We start from the raw sequence: 20,089 nt of genomic DNA on the forward strand, positions 1-20,089 counted from the left end.
TTCTTCTAATTATCGAATTAGTAGTAACGTTTGTATTAATTTTGCAGACTTGCGGATCTTTAATCTCAAAATGAATCTTCTTTGCGTAAAGAAAAATCTTAAAAAAAAAAAAGTAGAACGGATGATCTAGATTCAGAAAAATCGATCGACAGAACGAATATATTTTTATCAGAGATCGTCGAGCAATTTCGAAATCGTTTTTTAATGGCCGAGTAATAACTCGATTCCATTCCAAAAATGTTCCCTACAAATTCTCTCTTCCTCGTTGTTTTTTTTTTTTTTTATTATTTTTAATTCACGGTAAAACGCACGGAACTATAGTTTTCCAAGCTAGATCTTCGTTTCATCGTTTTATTTTTTCATTTTATATTTTCGAGCTCGCCTCGATTTTTGCACTCTTTTTCCTCTTCATTTTTTTTTTTCCCCCTCCCCCATCATTTAGCCACGTACCGTCACGCGCGTTTTTCGACATTTGATAAAATAAATGCGGAGATGATTCAATTATCGAACAGGATGCCGGTTCGCGTGGAGGAAGAATAAAGAAAAAAAATTGAAATCTTCCGGCCATTGCTTCGCGCGCCATTACCGACCGAGTCTAAACAAAATTAATGCTATCTATTATGCTTCGTTCGCCGTTCATATTACTCTTACTTTGCTCCATATATATATATATATATATATACATCTCTATTAGACAAGATTTGTTCATATTTTAAAAGCCATTGCGCTTTATCGAGATATAAAACTTCATTTTCTACCGCTTCGTTCTTCGCGAGCTCGCTTCTTCCTTAAATTTCCATCGAGCGAAATAACGATACAAGGATGGTAACGAAGAAAATTTAAACGCCTCGATACATTTGCCAGTTTCGTTCAATAATTTTTCAATGGAATCATAAATCGTCGATTATTTCGTATTGACGATGTCAATTCGTGAATATTCGAAACTACAGTTTAAAAGTGTTTCCTCCTCGAAAACCACTCGAGACGATTCTGATCAACGAAACCGTCAATGATATTACAGATGCGCAAACTTTGAAAAATCGAGGACAGCGTTGCATCATCACGTCCCTTTGATCCCGTCCGCGTATCGGCTTTCAAAGTCAAGCTCGAGCCCCAAAAGTGGCCCGCTCCAATATTTCCACCCCCTTCGTCAAAGAGGATTCCGCGGGATGGATGCAACGGTGCACGCAATATTTCGCCAATTTCTCCCCACGGCTGACCTGTCTTATCCATTCCTTCTTCCAGGAACGCTTTGGGGCGGATGTTTACGGCCGAAAACCGTGTGCGCACCGTGTGTCTCGATTTCCATCGGGTGAAATGGCCCTCTGCCAGCTCCTTCCTCTTCTTCTTCTTCTTCTTCTTTTTCTTGTTGTTGTTCTTCGAACTTTCGACACGTCGACGGCGGAACGAACGGAAAACGAAGAAAGTTTGTTGCGGGATCGTTAATTTCTCCTGTCGACGCGCTTATGTAAGGCTTATTGGATTCCTTTGCGTATCATGGATTGAATTTTTCTCTTTCGCTAATGTAATACTTTTTATATATGTATATTTATTATATTCTGTCTAAAAAAAGGAGAATTTATCAGAGAAACTTTTACTCTTGTTTTGTAAAAAGTTTTTCATTTCGAAGAATCTTATTCACTTAATGCAAGGATCGATATGTTTTAGATAACATTAGATAAAAAAAAAATAATCTTGGGATTCTTTCTCTCCACACGTTTCATTTCGATCAACAGTTCCTTTCCCACACTTTATTCTTCGAAACAATGCTTCTTTCCTCCATTCTCTTCTCTCTCTTCATTTTCGATCAATAATTTCTTCAAAATCGAGGAATCTCTCGTCTTTTTCATTTCGACAATTTTTTCGTCGATTCTTTCCAAAAAAAAAAAAGAGTATCTCCTTGGAAAGAATGCGCAATAATTCCTCGCGAAAAAAGCGTCCTCCACTTCCTCCACTTCCTCCTCACTCCTTCTCTGTGGCCTGTGGAAGAAGAAGCGGGAAGAAAGGGACGGTCGAGGAGGACCACTTCGTGTCGTCGCGCACTCCACCGCTCGCAACGAGGAAAGGGAAACTTGTGAAACTGCGCGCACACGTGTTCCACTTTTCGTATATTCCCTCTCCTGTTCCGCTTTTAGCGTATCTTGTTTTTTCCTAGCGTCACGCGGGACAATTCACTTCCGTTTCTTCCTCCTTTTCTTTTTTCATGCCACTTCCACTCCACTCTCTTTCTTTTCTTTCCTCTTTCTCCTTTCACCCTTCTCTCTTTCTTCTTTCTAATATCCGATTCTCCTCCGCGCCAACGAAACAGGGAAGAAGAATAATTATTGCAACGGTTTAGCTTCGCGTCCACGCTTGTTTTCGAGTGACTTAGCCTCCTCGGGGTGTACCGTGGATGGAAAATGGGATTTCTGGGTTGTAAATAGTGCGAATCGAGGAGGGTGTAATAATTCCATGGAATGATTTCGAATAAGCGAGCCATTATGAAATTGGACACCTTTTGGAGGAAAAATCTGATGCTTTCACTTTCGTCAGAATTCGTTTCAAATAATAGGATTTTAATCATTTTTTCGTTAATGGAAATATATGGACATGAAATATATGGAGATGGATATGGAATGGCGAGGCTGCTTGACAAGACGCTCTATTCTTAAATCTTTACGTACCGTCGAAAATTAGAAAACGGGCATTGGCGAGACATCTAGCGGGAATCTCTAAAACCGCGTAGACGTCGACGCGACGAATAATTTCTGAAATTGTGCAATCTCGAAAGCTGCGCATCCTCCCCTGGATTAAACGAAATCTCTCAAAGAATCTCTCCTTCTGGATGGATTTAAAAAGGAACAAATTCCTTTTTACAAGAGGGAAGTCGAATCGAATTGGAGGAGAATAAGTGAACGAGAAATAAAAATGAGAGAAAGAAGATAAGAATCGAGATGCGCCGTCATACGTGTTTCCACGAATATCTCGCCACAAGTTTCTTCCATATTGCGGGGAAAAGAGAAGGGAAGAAGAAACAGTCTCGATTTATCGAGTTACTTGCAACGTATGGAGACGAAGCTGATCCTCCTTCGATACAATTTCTGAGAGGGGATAACTTTAACTTGGAAGGAAAAAAGGGGGAAATTATTTCATTTTGGAATAGATCGATTCTTACGAATCCCAGTTTCGTGGAATAATTTATCTCGGGGACGGTTGGTATCGCAGGATACAGAGAATGGAACGTTATTTCGTCCGGGGATTCTCTCTCTTCTTCGAGATTTATACGCGTTGAACTTTATGGAACGATTTATTCTCGGATAGATTTCTATCTTCCCTCCTCTAGACTTTTCAATCGATGGAATAGCTTTTGACTAAATTGATTAATTCTTTTTCGAAATAAACAAATATCGGGTGGGGAAAATGGAATTGTTAATTGAAGCCAATGGAAGCCAGAGAACGTAATAAAAATAGATGAAACGAAGAAGCTTGTTCTTTCCTCAAATAAATCTATAAATTTGAATTATTATTTCTCGAAATAATCTTCTTCCCCTACGATTCTCACGTTTCAAGACTCCGAGAAAATAGCGGGAGAAACCTGTCCTAAAACCAGGTGAGATGTCTACGAATCAAGATCCCTCGAGACTCGGTTAAATTCTCTCTGGAATGCGGAAAACAACTTGATCACACGTTGCCAAGACTTAGACGCGAGAGGAAATAGGGGAGGAGCGCGATAAAGCAAAGCCGCGGGAATTCTCATCCGAAGGAAAAACAGATTTTCCAGGTCAGTCGCTCGCATCGAATGCTTTGATAATCGAAAACAGGGAAGAAGCATCGCGAAAAATTCCTTTTTCTTTTTTTCTTCTCTCTTTCAAACTTTCATATCTTGCACGAATTCGATTCCAAACTTTCTTTCTTTCCAATTCCCTGGTTTATACGCATGCAAAGATGCGACTCGTACGCCCTTCGATTCTGTTTTACCCTTCTCGAACAAAAGCAGAACAAAATGATCCATATATGACATAGTTTAGTTACTTTTTCGCTCACAAGCTATTCCCTTAATAATATTAAAAAGTAACAGCAACGGATAACAGGCCTTTCACGTGCAAGAAAAATTTAGAAAAGTTAATTGCAATCGTTTCGATATGAACAGCGATCTCTCTCGTGTGAGCCTCGATTTGTTGCATTAGGCATGCGATGTTCTTTTATGGTTTCACGCCCGATCTCGCGTGTCCATGCACCGAAAGTCTCGGAATAAAGGGAAGCACGGATCGTTAATTGCGAAAAGTAGGACAATTAGGGAGGGTTCCTTTATCTCGTACGTTTCCGGATTTAATTAGCCGCTGCGCGTAATTACGAGCCCGTGCATCGAATTTTAACCCTGGAGGAGAGGGCGATCGAGACGTAACGTGGAATGGCGAGAGGTTACGACGGATATAAATTATAAACTTATACACCCAATCGTACGTATATAAACTCGATCCATTTCGAGACGAGGTGAAATTGACTTAAAATTGATTGTCTTGATTAACTCCCGTTCGCGGGAGTGGAATAGATTCTTCGAAATTGAAATTCCGTTGATTCGCGTAAAACTGGGCGAAACGTAAATATAACAATTTCGATATTGACAGATTATTCGTGACTAAAAAAAAAAAAGATTAGAATAATGTTCACGAAAAATAGAGATTGAAATTCTCTCGATAGAAACTGTTGCAAAAATTGGGCGAATGAAATGTAAATATAATAATTTCGATATTGACAGATTATTCGTGACAAAAAAAAAAGAATAATTTTCACGAAAAATAAATTATTCTATTCGAAATTTTATTCTATTCGAAATTCCATCGACTTTCTCGATAGAAACTGTTGCAAAAATTGGGCAAACGAAATGTAAATATAATAATTTCAATATTGACAGATTATTCGTGACTAAAAAAAAAAAAGATTAGAATAATGTTCACGAAAAATAGAGATTGAAATTCCATCGACTCTCTCGATAGAAACTATTGCAAAAATTGGGCAAACGAAATGTAAATATAATAATTTCAATATTGACAGATTATTCGTGACTAAAAAAAAAAAAAGATTAGAATAATGTTCACGAAAAATAGAGATTGAAATTCCATCGACTCTCTCGATAGAAACTGTTGCAAAAATTGGACAAACGAAATGTAAATATAATAATTTCGATATTGACAGATTCGTGGCAAAAAAAGAAGAATAATGTTCGCGAAAAATAGATTATTCTATTCGAGATTTTATTGAAATTTCATCGACTCTCTCGATAGAAACTGTTGTAAAAATTGGGCAAACGAAATGTAAATATAATAATTTCGATATCGAAACATTTAAACATTGACAGATTGTTCGCGAGAAGAATTAAAATTATCGCAATTCCGCCAATATTGTATTCCAAATATACGTTGTCCAACATTTTCCTCTTTCTTTCAAAGCGAAAATTTAAAATCTTTCGAAAAACACTTTTCTCTCGCACTTTCTACGAACTGTATTTAATAACACGTTTAATAACACGGGATCCATCTCCGTGCGTGCAAAAGAATCGTAATTGTAATGCATAAATTTAGAAGAAATTTCGAATAATCCGTGCGGAAATTTTCGTCCGGGAGGAAGGGGAATAAGAGTCGAAGGGGGTTAATTTCGAGTCACTCTGTGGATTTTAATTTAGTCACGCGCGCGGAAAAACAGAGAGAGGAGGGGAGGAGGGGAGGAAAATTAAGCGCGAGAGGGAAACTTTCCTTCCGTTTCTATTTCGTTTCTCACTCTTCTCTTTGATCTCTGATTCCAAGAACAAAGACTACAACAACTTGTACGAGCGTATTGATTCGCGGAGGGGAGGACAGTCTCACGTTTCTTATTAAAACTCGAATTTATTTCAATAAATTTATCGAAAAACTTATTGGACATCAAATCAAATATATGTTTTCTAAAGAATTTAAAAAGAGATTCATCCTATCGCCACCACGCTCGAAGAGAAAAAAAAACAAATTTGCTCGCTTAAACACACGCAAATACAAAAGATCCCTTCTTAACCTCAACTTGACGTTCAATCCCTTACAAACTCTCCGCCAAATCCTCTTCTTCCCTTCCTTCCAAGAAAAATCTCTCTCCCTCCTCTCGCAATCACAAAAATCCTTCCGCAATACCAACAAATCCCTCCCGTCCTCCGCGAAATTGGACTCATCCCCCCTGTCCAACATCCCTTCCGACTTTTAACTCGAACACCCGTGGAAAATACCGCGAAAAAGAAAGAGGGTGAGAAAGAGAAACTCGAACCGCTTGTCATCGAGTATATAGAGATGTCCCTAAAAATTAACGCGAGATTTGAATTTGCCGCCATTTTTGCATCAAGTTGTCGGCAAGCCTGAAAAAAGAACAGTTTGAGAGTTTAGGGTTGGTAAAAATGAAGCGTTATACGATACAAAAACGTGGAATGGATTATTAATCATTAAAATGAAAAAGTGGATGCTGATTTTTCGAACGATGAAGCACATTTTCACCTCGATGGCTTTGTTAATCGGCAAAATTGCCGTGTTTGGACTTCGGAGAACCCCATGTGATTAGCGAAAAACAAATGCATCCTTCCATCGAATGGAATGGTTAGAGAGAAGGTGGAAGAAGAAGAGGTGTGTTTCCACATGCATTCACCGTTTCTGTTTCCAAAGAGGAGACTAGACACGATGTACACGATATCTTCCCTTATTCACCGTTCCATTCAGAGCAATTGGAAGGGCTGGAAAATACAACGTCGATGATGATCTGGCGAAAATTCAGGATTTCGACGAGGGTTGTAAATTTCGAACGAGTTTAATTAAGCTCGCCCCCTTTATTCCTCGCTCCATTTTCGCTCGATATCGCGAAATTTGACTGCGAAAGTGTCAAGTTTTTCCGACTGAGAGACGAAGTGTCGTTGTTTCACTCATTCGATGGTAATTTTTCACGTTCAGCTTGTTACAGTCACGGTCCATTTTTAAACTGGCGGATTAATCGAGATCCTAAAAAATCGATATGTTAGATTCAATGTTAATTTTCAACTTGGCGATATATAATATTAAAGATTGAATTAATTTAAATTAATAAAAATCGATACGTTAGATTCAATTTTAATTTTCAATCTCGATATATAATTAAAGATTGAATTAATTTCTCTCTGTCTGAATCGTTCTCTTTCGTGCAAATCCGAAAAGGAAGGAGATAGAGTCTTCTTCTTCTTCTTCTTCTTCGTTATCGTCGTAAAAGAAAGATTGAAATTCGTTCCTTCCGCTATCTAGTCCCGATAATAGAGATTTCTCAGCCCCCACCGCTTTTTACCACAATTCGTGTTGCCAATTCGTTGCCAACTGGAAACTACTTTTTTATTTCATCGACATCCCGCCGATGGCCGTTCGTTTCGACGACGACCAACGACTTGGCACCGGTTACCGTCGTCGAAATTTCAGGATTCGAATCGTGGAAACGTAGTAGTATGAAAAAAAATTAACGAAACGTTACTCTCTCTCTCTCTCTTTCTCACGCACACATATATACAGGCGCTGAAAGTTTTCCTATTATGGTCGAAGCCGAGATGCGGACAAACGTCCCTCCTCCTCCTCCTCCGCGCTTCCGGTTGTCAGCCACTTCCGCGTCGACAACGCTCAGAATTCCGAAATATAGGTCGCGAAATAAGTTAAACGCGATACCTGTTTCGCGGATTTCGATTCCATTCAACGTTCACTTTCCGGAAAATTTCGTTTTTTCCTTTTTTTCCTTCGAAATTCGCCATTACTTAAATACAATTATATCTTGAATAAAAATGGAAAAATACAGAGATAAAAGAAAAAATATACTCTCTTTCTATAGAATTCGAGTAATCGAAAATAGTATTCGATTTACTCGAATAATTCTTCTTAAAATTTGACCGTGATAGAGGTTTATGGTATATAACGGTTATTTACGTAACATCGACGTAACGTCGCGCGAGGATGGATGTTATTGACAGAATTTGGAAGAGCAGAGCGGTGGGAGGCAACGAGCAAAAAACGATCTATCGATTCGGGGGGAGAGGTACTCCTGTTTTTCAAGCGATGCTGCGATTTGCACAACAATGCTTTTATGGAGTGAAGGGTCGTGGTGGTCGTAAAATGAGCGGGAAAAATTTCAAACCTTATGCTCCGACGTTTATTCCAACAATGCATCGTAAACCGATCACGAACAGATTAATCGTTAAATCAAAACAGGGAGGGGAAATGTCGATCGTTTGAGAATGTAAAACGTTCCTCTTCTACGAATCTTCGATACATTATTATATCCTTAGAAGAGAAACTTTCACTTTGTATTCAATTTTATGATATTAATAATTCCATTAGTTATTTTATTAATTTTCGTCTAAAGAAAAATTGATATCAATTGATATCTCGTTCGATCATTCAACTCTTGTCTAACAGTTGATACTCGGACGATCATCAACGTTCGTAACGTTTGAAATTTTCTGTGCGAATTAATCGGTCGTTTCCAAGGTGGAAAGGATAATTAATCGGTAGGACGCGTTCGAGATATAATCATTAATCAGCCACGCTCCGCCAATAATGCTGGGAATTTCGAGTAACGGTGGATCTCGAATCGATCCAACTATCCGTCTTGCTCGGATTTCGATCTGTTCAACGCTCGAAATATTATTATTACCGATCGAGCTAAAAACGACCCCCCTCCCTCCCCAATGATCAATATCGCGCGTTATCACGCGTTAATCGATTACGTCACGCGTTAATGAATTCTCATCGGTGTGGAACATTGATGATTAAATTTCAATTGTTCGTCTGATAATAACACGTGTTCCACGAATCTTGAAAAGTGAAACTCTTGGACGTTTTTTTTTGAATAATGCTTTGTATACAAGTAAAGTAAATACTTATTAAAGTAACATTTATTCGTAGTTATCGTATAATCCCTACAATTATTCCGAATTGTTATCAATTATTGTAATAAAATATTTTAATCGCAAATAGTCAAGTATATCACGATCCAAACTATTCTATTCTATCCTGTTGGAAAGCAAGGAATAATTTATTTTAGAATTTTAACATCACGAATGTTTAAAAGATATTTTAATCCTCATCCACGATTTTTTCACGGAAATGGTATTCGATCAACGATGTCATTTCTCGATTCGAAAGTAGCTATTGTATAACTCCTTATTCCCAATTGTTATTAATTATTGTAATTTATACTCTTTCGTTTCTCTTTTCCTCTCCTCCTTACATCAATGTTCAAAGAATATTTTAACTTCTACATCCACGATTTCTTCACGGAAATGATGTTCGATTATTATTAATTATTGTAATTTATATTCTTTCGTTTCTCTTTTCCTCTCTTTATATCACGAATGTTCAAAGGATATCTTAATTCACGATTTCTTTACGGAAATGATGTTCGATGTCAATTCTCGACTTGAAAGTAGCTATTGTATAATATCTTACAATCCTACAATTGTATAATCCTATTATAATTATTCCCAATTATTATTAATTATTATAATAAAATATTGTAATTACAAATAGTCAATTATATCACGATCGAAACTATTCTATTCTATTCTATTGGAAAGCAAGGAGTAATTTATAGTCATTCGTTTCTCTTTTCCTCTCCTTACATCACGAATGTTCAAAGAATATCTTAATCCACGATTTCTTCACGGAAATGATGTTCGATGTCAAATTCGTCCAACGATAAATTGACTCAAAAGTAGCTATTGTATAACTTCTACAATTATTCCCAATTGTTATTAATTATTGTAATTTATATTCTTTCATTTCTCTTTTCCTCTTCTTACATCACAAATGTTCAAAGGATATCTTAATCCTCTTCATCCACAATTTCTTCACAGAAATGGTATTCGATCAACGATGTCAATTCTCGAAAGTAGCTATTGTATAACTCCTACAATTATTCCCAATTGTTATCAATTATTGTAATTTATACTCTTTCGTTTCTCTTTTCCTCTCCTTCTTACATCAAAGGATATCTTAATGCTCTTCATCCACGATTTCTTCACGGAAATGATGTTCGATCAACGACGTCAATTCTCGAAACGGAGGATGAATATCGCCGAGAAGGAGGGAAGCGTTGGAACGCCTGTTTCCACGCGTCCTGTTATTAATATCGTAACCCGAAGCTCGATCGGCTGACGCGTGGCAGCGCGGGAGGAGGCCTTTCGAGAGAGTCAGCGTTTCGAGAGAATCGAGCAGCCATTAATCACTTGCTCGGCCGTGCTCGAATTCATCTGTGCCAGATTGGATCTCGGAATTCATCTTGCATCGCGGAACCCTTTGTCGTCGACACGGCGCATCCCAATTTCCAGATTTCTCCAGTTATAACCCCCCCAACGTCCTATCGCTTATCGTCGATCGTCCAACCGACCAAGTGCTCAATGGTGTAATAAAACAGGACACGCTAGATTCCATCGTTTCAGGATATGATTATCGATTATATCGTAATATTGCCAGGTGAAAAATTCGTCCAACGATAAATTATTAAACTCGAATTCTTATTACTTCGAATCATCGTTTTACTTCTTTTAATTTTTTCATTCAATATGCATTATCCGTATGGATGAAATTTACTTTTACACGAACGTAATATTACATGCGAATACTTGTTTATCCAAACAGTCGGTAAATAAAATTCTACTAAAAATATTGCAACGACTTTAGAGATCGATTTTTCTAAATCCGGCTCCAACTATCGTCGAAACTCTTATTCTGATTTAATAAAAATAAATTCACGCGACGAAACTTGTTTGGAAACATTCGACAACCGAAAGAAATATTTGTTTAATTATTTGAGTTCGGGGAATTTTACCTCGAATTCGATATGATATATATATATATATATATGTTGAAATGTTAATGTTAGTAATAATTTATTTAATATATTTATATTTTATTAAGGAATTTTTATGTATTCAATAATTATTATATTTAATTAGTAAGTAAAATTAAGTTAATAGAAAAAATTTTCAAAATATATGAACTTGAATAACTCTTTTTATTCAATAATTTTTTTGTTTTTAATCTTAAACTTTTAATTTGACGATAATTTTCACATTATATAAAAGTTTAGAAAAAAATATAAAAAATAATATATTAATGTTAGTAAAGAAATATTCGATTAATTGTTTACCTAGTCATGTTAATAAAATTATTAATAAAAATTCAGTAGTAAATTTAATTAAAAAGGTTAAATTTATTATTTATTATTATAAACACTTCGCTGCACAAAAAGAAAGGAATTTCGAATCTCGTTTCGTCTCGAGAACAGTCCTATCCTTCTGTTCGAAGGATAACCCAAGAAAGAGAGACAGAGAGTGTGTATTAGTTTCATTTTAATTTCCTCGTAGGGAAAATAAATCTGCGTGGCCGAAGAACGCGTGGGCGAAGGCACGATGCATCGATCTGTTTGCGCCCATTCCCCGCCAGTGATATGGCACTTCATTATATACCAGACGGCACGCTCCGTCGAGTTTTCCAATCACCGTGAACAAGGAAGTCGCGGGGAGATTTACATGTTTCGTTATCGCGACGTGGGCGAAACGGAGGAGAAGCTTGGTGGGGAATATCGGAGAAAAAGGGAACTTACTCGACTTACTTTGTCCACGTGTCTTCTCTCCAATATGTGGAAAGGTATACAAAATTATCGGGACGAGATCGGAAGAAGATTGGAAGAATTAGAATTGAAAACTTTCTCCTTGATCGATAACGATTTCATAGTTGCCTCTTGGAAAGATAATAATAATTTGATAGTCCCTCGTTTTTCCATATTCCAAATCGATACATGAAAGTTTACCATTTTCACTCTCCTTCTTCCTAAAAAGATATTTGAAATTCGCTCTCAATGCACGTTCGCCAGGATTTACTCCCAGTCTACTTGGATTCGATCCATCCATCCGTGCACGTCAAAATTCAGATTCCTTCTCATCCCTTCGATCGAATTTAAATTAATAAAGAGCTACTAGAGAGAGCGTGCGCGATATTGGACGATATGAAGTGAACGAACATCTTCTCTATTTCTGAAGAATAACGAACGGATTTTAACGAATTCGGGGAGGGAATGCAACAAGGGAGCGCAGAAAAGGCGAGCTCATGCATAATTCCGCTCTATCGAAATCGGCGGTGGTCCATTAATTATGCATGCGGATGTAAGTTTCGGCCGAGTTTGTTTACCCTCCGCGATTAAGTCGGACTGTCGCGAGCCTGTATTAATAACCGCGATCACGTCCGCCATTGCGCGGATAATGTAATAAGTCGTAAACGTTTTTCGAAACGCTTTGTCCCGAGAAGCAGCCCTGAGACCGATCATCGATCCCTCTTCCTTTCGATCTTCGGATTGTATGATATAGATTGTTGAGATTAATTCGAAAATTCGAGTAATTAATAATTGTAACGAGCTCTGTCGATAATTTAATTGTTAAATGTCGAGATTAATTCGAAATTCGAAAATTCTATAATTCTTCGTGTAATGTAATGATTCTTTCTTTTTAACTCTAATAATTGTAACGAGCTCTGTCAATAATTTAATTGTTAAACGTTGAGATTCTAAGATTCTAATTCTTCGTGTAATGTAATGATTCGTTTCTTTTAATTCTAATAATTGTAACAAGCTCTGTCGATAATTTAATTGTTAAATGTCGAGATTAATTCGAAATTCGAAGATTCTATAATTCTTCGTGTAATGTAATGATTCTTTCTTTTTAACTCTAATAATTGTAACGAGCTCTGTCAATAATTTAATTGTTAAACGTTGAGATTCTAAGATTCTAATTCTTCGTGTAATGTAATGATTCGTTTCTTTTAATTCTAATAATTGTAACAAGCTCTGTCGATAATTTAATTGTTAAATGTCGAGATTAATTCGAAATTCGAAGATTCTATAATTCTTCGTGTAATATTATAATGATTCGTTTCTTTTAAACTCTAATAATTGTAACGAGCTCTATCGATAATTTAATTCTTAAATGTTGAGATTAATTCGAAATTCGAATAATTAATAATTGTAACGAGCTCTATCGATAATTTAATTGTTAAATGTTGAGATTAATTCGAAATTCAAAGATTCTTCGTATAATATTATTCGTTTTTTTTTTTATAATAATTGTAACGAGCTCTATCGATAATTTAATTGCTAAATGTTGAGATTAATTCTAAGATTCCAATTCTTCGTGTAATGTAATAATTGTAACGAGCTCTGTCGATAATTTAATTGTTAAATTTAATTTTTTTAAATTTATTCCACGGGTTTTCCTCTTCAAAATAGTTGCGCTGTTGTTTCAAAAGTCAAATTCCAAATGAAAAATGGAGATATCGGGGCGAAATTGGATGAAGGGAGAATAAGAATCCACTTTCGAAGGAAACAAAATTTCAATCTTCCCTCCAACGCTTCGATCTCCAAGTTTGGGAAAGAACGGGGTCCCGGAAAGTTTGTCGAAAATTCATAACCGGACTTCCTTCCCACCTAATTCTCCGACCCCTCGATCATCGCTTCGAAAACACCCCGGGCACAACTGAATACTTCCCTCGGATGAAACAACGGCCCAAATTCTCCTAGGTTTGAATTCGCCTCGACTTCTTTCTCCAATCCTCTCGTAATTATCATCCGAGAAACAAGCAGAGTTAATTAACTTCCGTTCCAATTTACTGTACGAAAATCATCTTTGTTTCTCCACTCGATCAATTTCTCTGACAAAGTTTTCGATTCGTTAAGTTTTTTCCAACGATACAATTAAATTTGTAATTGTAATTGATAATACGTTACCTCAAATTTCCTTTTCTTTCCCTTCTTCCTTCACTTTATCAATTTCTCCAATGGAGGAAAAGTCGTTTTCTTGTCGTTATCTATCAAATAACGCAATTAATGAAAATTCGACAAGTAAACGTTGAGCGTTATTCCAAATTTTTCTCGATGTGGTCCTCGCGAGATTATCGTCAGGTTGAAACAAGAAACGAGGAGCTTGATTTCTCGCTTTTCTCACCTCCTTCTTTCTTTCCTCGCCAATTTTGCAAACTCACTCACAATGGAAAGTTGCCTCTCCGTCCAACTACGAAAAACCTTTCCAACCTGAAACTTTCAGATTCGAACACTTTTCCGAGTCGAGGTTGCGCCAAGTTCGAGATTTCATTACGAGGTTGTTTGCATTTTTTCCCCCTCCAAACGGGAGGACGAGAGGAGTGTACAGAGACCACTTTCCTGCTGCTCCTCTTCTTTCCACGTTTCATTCGTCCACCACGCACAATTAACGAATTCCATCTCGAATGCAAATGCATCCCTCCCCCTTTCTCTTCTATTGTGTTCGCCCCTTTTCAACCACGAGAACAATCTCTCTCTCTATTTTTCTCGCCTCTTTCAGTCGCGATCCAGAGAGCTTCTTTTCTTTTCTCTCTCTCTTTCTCTCCAAGAAACAAATGGATTCGTCTGCACGAGTACTTTTGCTCGGAATATTATTCACAGCAGCAATGCAACGCATTAATCGAACGGAGATTCGGAGCTCGCTCGTTCGATTATCGATCTCGAATCACCGAGCTCCACTTCTGCTGCTCTCCGTTATCTTACATCCTCGAAACTTCAATAACAATAATAATATCCAGTTGGACGTTTTATCGCGCCATTTATTACGACCGATATCGTCGCATTACCTCCTTAATAATAATCTTAAGAACGGGGATCCGTCTCGTTGCGTCATTTCTTCACCCTCGATAATGCGCGTGAAAAATGTCGCGCCAAGTTTCAACCTTCCTTCCCTTCGTTGCAATGCAACCATTAATCTCGTCCCGGGAAAAAGAACAGTTTGGAAGGGAATAATAATGCGCAAAAAAGATGATTCCCGGGCGAGTTATTCGGTGAAAAATTCCAATTTCCATCGGATATGGCGGGATGAAAGTCTTGATTTCAAGAAGGGGGGAGGGGGATTTCGAGGGATTTGGAAGTCTGATTTCGAGGATATTTCTGCTCGTCGTTAAGTCAAGAGAGCGCAGAGTTTGCGAAACGAACCTCTCCCTCTCTCTCTCTCGTTACACGATTCGACCATTTCACACGTACGAAAGGGTGAAGAATATCGGAGGATTGGCCGATTTTCGCAAGGGTCGCGGGAAGCTGGATTAATGGCAGTGGCCGATACGAATAACGAAACGAATCGAGTAATTGGTCGAGTTGGGGAGAGGAAAGAGTGGTGTATTTATGCAAATCGTGCTTCTATCTTTGGCCGCCACCAGGTGGCGGCCCGATAAAGGCCATTAAAGGCCGCCTCACCCTTTGAACGGTATTAATTCGATTCGACTACGATTTACGACCGGGCTCGGATTCCTTCAAACTTTTGTCCCTTTCGTCGCTTTGAAATATTATTATTGCTCCTTTCTTGACTCGAGCCCGATAAAAATGAAACGTTGTGTATATTATGCGTTTGGATGAGCTCATCACGTTGCGTCATCTTGAAAAGCGATTAGAAGAGGGAGAAGAGAAAAGTGTAGAAATTTTGTATCGATTCTTATTCAATAATATTCAAGAATTTATTGGCGGGGAATACAGTCTTTTGACTCTCTTCCCGATGAATTTCATCATTGGCGCGTATAAAATCTTATTTCTTATAATGATAAGAATTCAATTAATTATTTTCGATAATATTTCATCTTTTCAAATCAAACATCTTCAAAATAGTTTTTTCCTGCTCCAAATAGAAAATGTTATTCACTCACGAATCCATCATTTTCTTGCAAAGAGGAAAGGAGAGCTTTTCAAATCCACCATCGAACGAAAAGTTGGCTCCTCTCGTCTTCTAAAATTCTAAATCTCGTCTAAAAAATAGTTTTCCCTGGTCCAAGTACAAAATCTTATTCACTCACCGATCTAACGAATCCATAATTTTCCTTCAAAGAGAGATAACGAGCTTTTCAAATCCACCATCGAACGTCTCTCGACGGACGAAAAGTTGGCAACGATGGCTTCTCTTCTAAAATTTTAAATCTCATCTAAAAAATAGTTTTCCAAGTACAAAATCTTGTTCACTCGTGGATCTAACGAATCCATAATTTCCTACATACTTCTTAAGAGAAAGAGGACGAGCTTCTTTTCGAATCGAATATCTTCAAAATTCTAAAATCTAAAAAATAGTTCTTCGTTGCTCCAAATACAAAATCTTATTCACTCACGAATCCATAATTTTCTTCCAAAGAGGACTTTGCTTTTCAAATCCACCATCGAACATCTCTCGACGGAAAAGTTGGCAACGATGGCTCTCCTCTCCTCTTCAAAATTCTAAATCTCATCTAAAAAATAGTTTTCCCTGGTCCAAGTACAAAATCTTATTCACTCGCAGATCTAACGAATCCATAATTTTCCTCCAAAGAGAAAAAACGAGCTTTTCAAATTCTTCATCGAAGGCGAACGAAAAGTTGGCAATAATGGTTCCTCTCTAAAATTTTAAAATTTTAGTCTTCTAAAATTCTAAATCTCATCTAAAAAATAATTTTCTCTGCTCCAAGTAAAATCTTATTCACTCACCGATCTAAAGAATCCATAATTTTCTACATACTTCTTAAGAGAAAGAGGACTTCTTTTCGAATCAAACGAAAAATTTCCACTGGCTCTCTCGACTATCTTCAAAATTCTAAAATCTAAAAAATAATTTTTCGTTGCTCCAAATACAAAATCTTATTCATTCACCGATCTAACGAATCCATAATTTTCTACGTACTTCTTAAGAGAAAGATGGCTTCTTTTCGAATCGAACGAAAAATTTCTCTCGAATCGAATATCTTCAAAATTCTAAAATCTAAAAAATAGTTTTTCATTCAAATACAAAATCTTATTCACTCACCGATCTAACGAATCCATAATTTTCCTCTAAAAAAAGAGCTTTTCAAATCCACCATCGAACTTCTCTCAACGAACAAAAAGTTGGCAGTAATGGCTCCTCTCGTCTTCAAAATTCTAAATCTCATCTAAAAAATAGTTTTCCCTGCTCCAAGTACAAAATCTTGTTCACTCACAGATCTAACGAATCCATAATTTTCCTCCAAAGAGAAAAAACGAGCTTTTCAAATTTTCCATCGAAGGTGGACGAAAAGTTGGCAATAATGGCTCCTCTCTAAAATTCTAAAATTTTAGTCTTCTAAAATTCTAAATCTCATCTAAAAAATAATTTTCCTTGCTCCAAGTAAAATCTTATTCATTCGCGGATCTAACGAATCCATAATTTTCTACATACTTCTTAAGAGAAAGATGGCTTCTTTTCGAATCGAACGAAAAATTTCGCTCGAATCGAATATCTTCAAAAATCTAAAAAATAATTTTTCGTTGCTCCAAATACAAAATTTTATTCACTCGCGGATCTAACAAATCCATAATTTTCTATATACTTCTTAAGAGAAAGAAGGCTTCTTTTCGAATCGAACGAAAAATTTCTCTTGAATCGAATATCCTCAAAATTTTAAATCTAATAATCGACTCACGATTTCACGAAACCTCTTCGTCTTCGAAAGAAAAACCACCGTCTTTGGGTGCATAGAAGAGGCGCGCATCAGTTGCTGATATTCACCTAACCCTATCCAGACCCCTGCCAGGAAGAGTAATTCCATCCGCTAAATATAAGCGGCCGATTTATCACTGTCCAAGTCGAATGGCGCGCGAATCGCCGCTATACATAGAGGCAATGGATCCCGTCCAGCTCCATTGAGGAAAAGAATCGTGGAAAAATTCTCTGTCCGCTACATCTAGCCGCTTAGCCGTGACATTCTTGGCAGGGAGCGCCTATCAATATTTCCGTCCCGTGTTCTATTCTGAAAACACGACCAGCATTCCGAGACTCGTCGGCAAAGCGGAGAAGCGAAGAAGAAGAAGGAAGGAAAGAAAGGGGAGGGTAGACGATGCACAACGCCTTGCACAACAATTCTTCTCCACGATCTTTAAATCGCTCCAAGTCTGTTATTTTTTTTCACGAGTTTCCAATTTGACGTCTAAACAGCGCGCCACGATTATTGCAAGAAAAGGTAGACCAAAAAAATTGTCAATCTTCGATCGAGAAGGAAAGAAAGGGGAGGGTGGACGATGCACAACGCCTTGCACAACAATTCTTCTCCACGATCTTTAAATCCCTCCGCTATTTTTTTCACGAGTTTCCAATTTAAATCTCTCCGCTATTTTTTTCACGAGTTTCCAATTTGACGTCTAAACAGGGCGCCACGATTATTGCGAGGAAAGGTGGACCAAAAAAATTGTCAATCTTCGATCGAGAAGGAAAGAAAGGGGAGGGTGGACGATGCACAACGCCTTGCACAACAATTTTTCTCCACGATCTTTAAATCGCTCCAAGGTCCACTATTTTTTTTCACGAGTTTCCAATTTGACGTCTAAACAACGCGCCACGATTATTGCGAAGAAACGTGGACCAAAAAAATTGTCAATCTTCGATCGACGTGACGGGACGCTCTACCTTTCTGGCGGAAGAGAAACGGCGGAATTCGAGCAAGTCGATCATCAACGCTCGACAAGCCTCGAGCCGGAAGTTCCGCCCTCCGTGATTGAGTCCCGGCCCGCGACGAATATCAATGCGCCCAGTCCTCTAACTCGAGCAATCGAATAAAAATGTGGAAGATATACTTGTTTTATCCTCGAAGGGGAGGGAAAATTTCGAATCGAGATTTATTCGGCAATAATAAACGAGTCCAGTTAAATTTCAAAGGATAAGAAATTTTTTAATCCCAAAAGAACGCACCGAGATATCGATTTTTGGGATTTTTGGGAGATAATAAAAGTTACGAACGAAATTTTCCAAATTATTTACGAACCCTTTATGCGTGGAGATTCCTTCTTCCTATCAATTCAATCAATCCACTTTCTCCTCTCGCAGTTTTCGCACAGGCGACGTTCGTCACGTACGGTCTGCCGGAAATTCATGCAGATTTTTATGCGAGTTCCATTCGAGTTGGGTCGATTATCGGTGGAGGAGGAAAAAGGGGGGAGAATTCAATCTCGACCGGAATACACGCGCGCCTCGAACGATCCTCGATAATCGATCAACCAAGTTTTGCGAGTGCTGAAAAGAGATTAAAATAAAAAGTATCGAAACATGGAAGAACCGATCGAAACGCTTTCTCGAAATTAATAAAAGTTACGAGATAAAATCTCACCAAAATCTCACAATTCCGCCTTTGTATCCTTGTAATCTTTCCTAGCTGCTGCCGTTTCTCACCTCCAAAGTCTTCCAAACAGGGATCGAAATCGGGATTCCTCGAATTCTCATGCAATTTTTCCAACGGTTGCTTCCTTTTCTATATTTCGTACGAGAATAACAATATCCATCTTAAATTTAATATTATTGAAAAACAATCATTCGTCGACGATGTCTGTTTATAAATTGTAAACGAGATTAGGAAGCAGTAATGTAAATAACAAATTCCTTTCGCTCTGATGTAAGCTAAATTAAACTAAAACTAAATTACGTCTTCCTTATTCTTCCATATATATATAATATATCTCTTCGAGAATACGAAATTCGAATTTATTCGAAATTAATGGAAAAGAAAGAGAAAGTAGATCAGACGATCTATAACGACTTGATTATATATAACATCCCATTTCGATCCCTTTTTAAAGAGAAGGGAAGGGGGGGGGTTGAAGAGGGAGTATCGCGAATTTCTCTGGGCTGAACGAGGGCGGAGAATTAAAACTCACGTATCGAGGATTTTTCAGTGTTGCGTCCACCGGATCGATCTCGAACCGAAGCGGCCGGTTCCGTCCTCGTTACTGAATAAACACTCGGGCCCAGTGTCTCGTTTCTCTCCTCTCTCTTGTTTCGTCCCCCTTCCACGCGCTCCGCCGGAGATAAACGGTGGCCGGCTCTCTCTCTCGCTTCTCTTTTTAGAGAGGCTTGGCAGGAATCGGAGGAATTGCTACGACTTTCTTCGATATATATATATATATACGAAATTCTCTTAATTCGACTTCTTCTCCTATTTCGGGACGAAAGAATATGAAATACGAGAATTTGATATATTTTAATTAATTCCAAGAGTGTATCTGATATTCTCTTCGAATTTGTTCAAACGAATAATATATTCTTTCTATATTTCCA

General features: G+C 37.6%; 1 protein-coding gene across 5 annotated transcripts in view; it reads right to left on the minus strand.

The window, feature by feature from the left end:
- The window catches only part of LOC410336 (dipeptidyl aminopeptidase-like protein 6), a 98,706-nt gene that overhangs the window by 39,351 nt on the left and 39,266 nt on the right, over positions 1-20,089 (minus strand). Inside the window, exons 1-3 of one of the 5 annotated variants that reach the window (XM_016914719.2) lie at positions 19,690-19,735; positions 19,146-19,286; positions 18,804-19,051 (exon numbers count right to left, since the gene is read on the minus strand). The exons of 2 other annotated variants lie outside the window; for them this stretch is intronic. The gene's annotated coding sequence lies outside the window, so the exon portion shown is untranslated. Of the gene's footprint in view, positions 1-18,803; positions 19,052-19,145; positions 19,287-19,689; positions 19,769-20,089 lie in introns of those variants that run through there. 2 more of the 5 variants (XM_026443638.1, XM_016914720.2) reach the window with 2 other exon arrangements.

The sequence above is a fragment of the Apis mellifera genome, linkage group LG11, assembly GCF_003254395.2.
Source record: "Apis mellifera strain DH4 linkage group LG11, Amel_HAv3.1, whole genome shotgun sequence".
In the NCBI taxonomy this organism is placed as follows: Eukaryota; Metazoa; Arthropoda; class Insecta; order Hymenoptera; family Apidae; genus Apis; species Apis mellifera.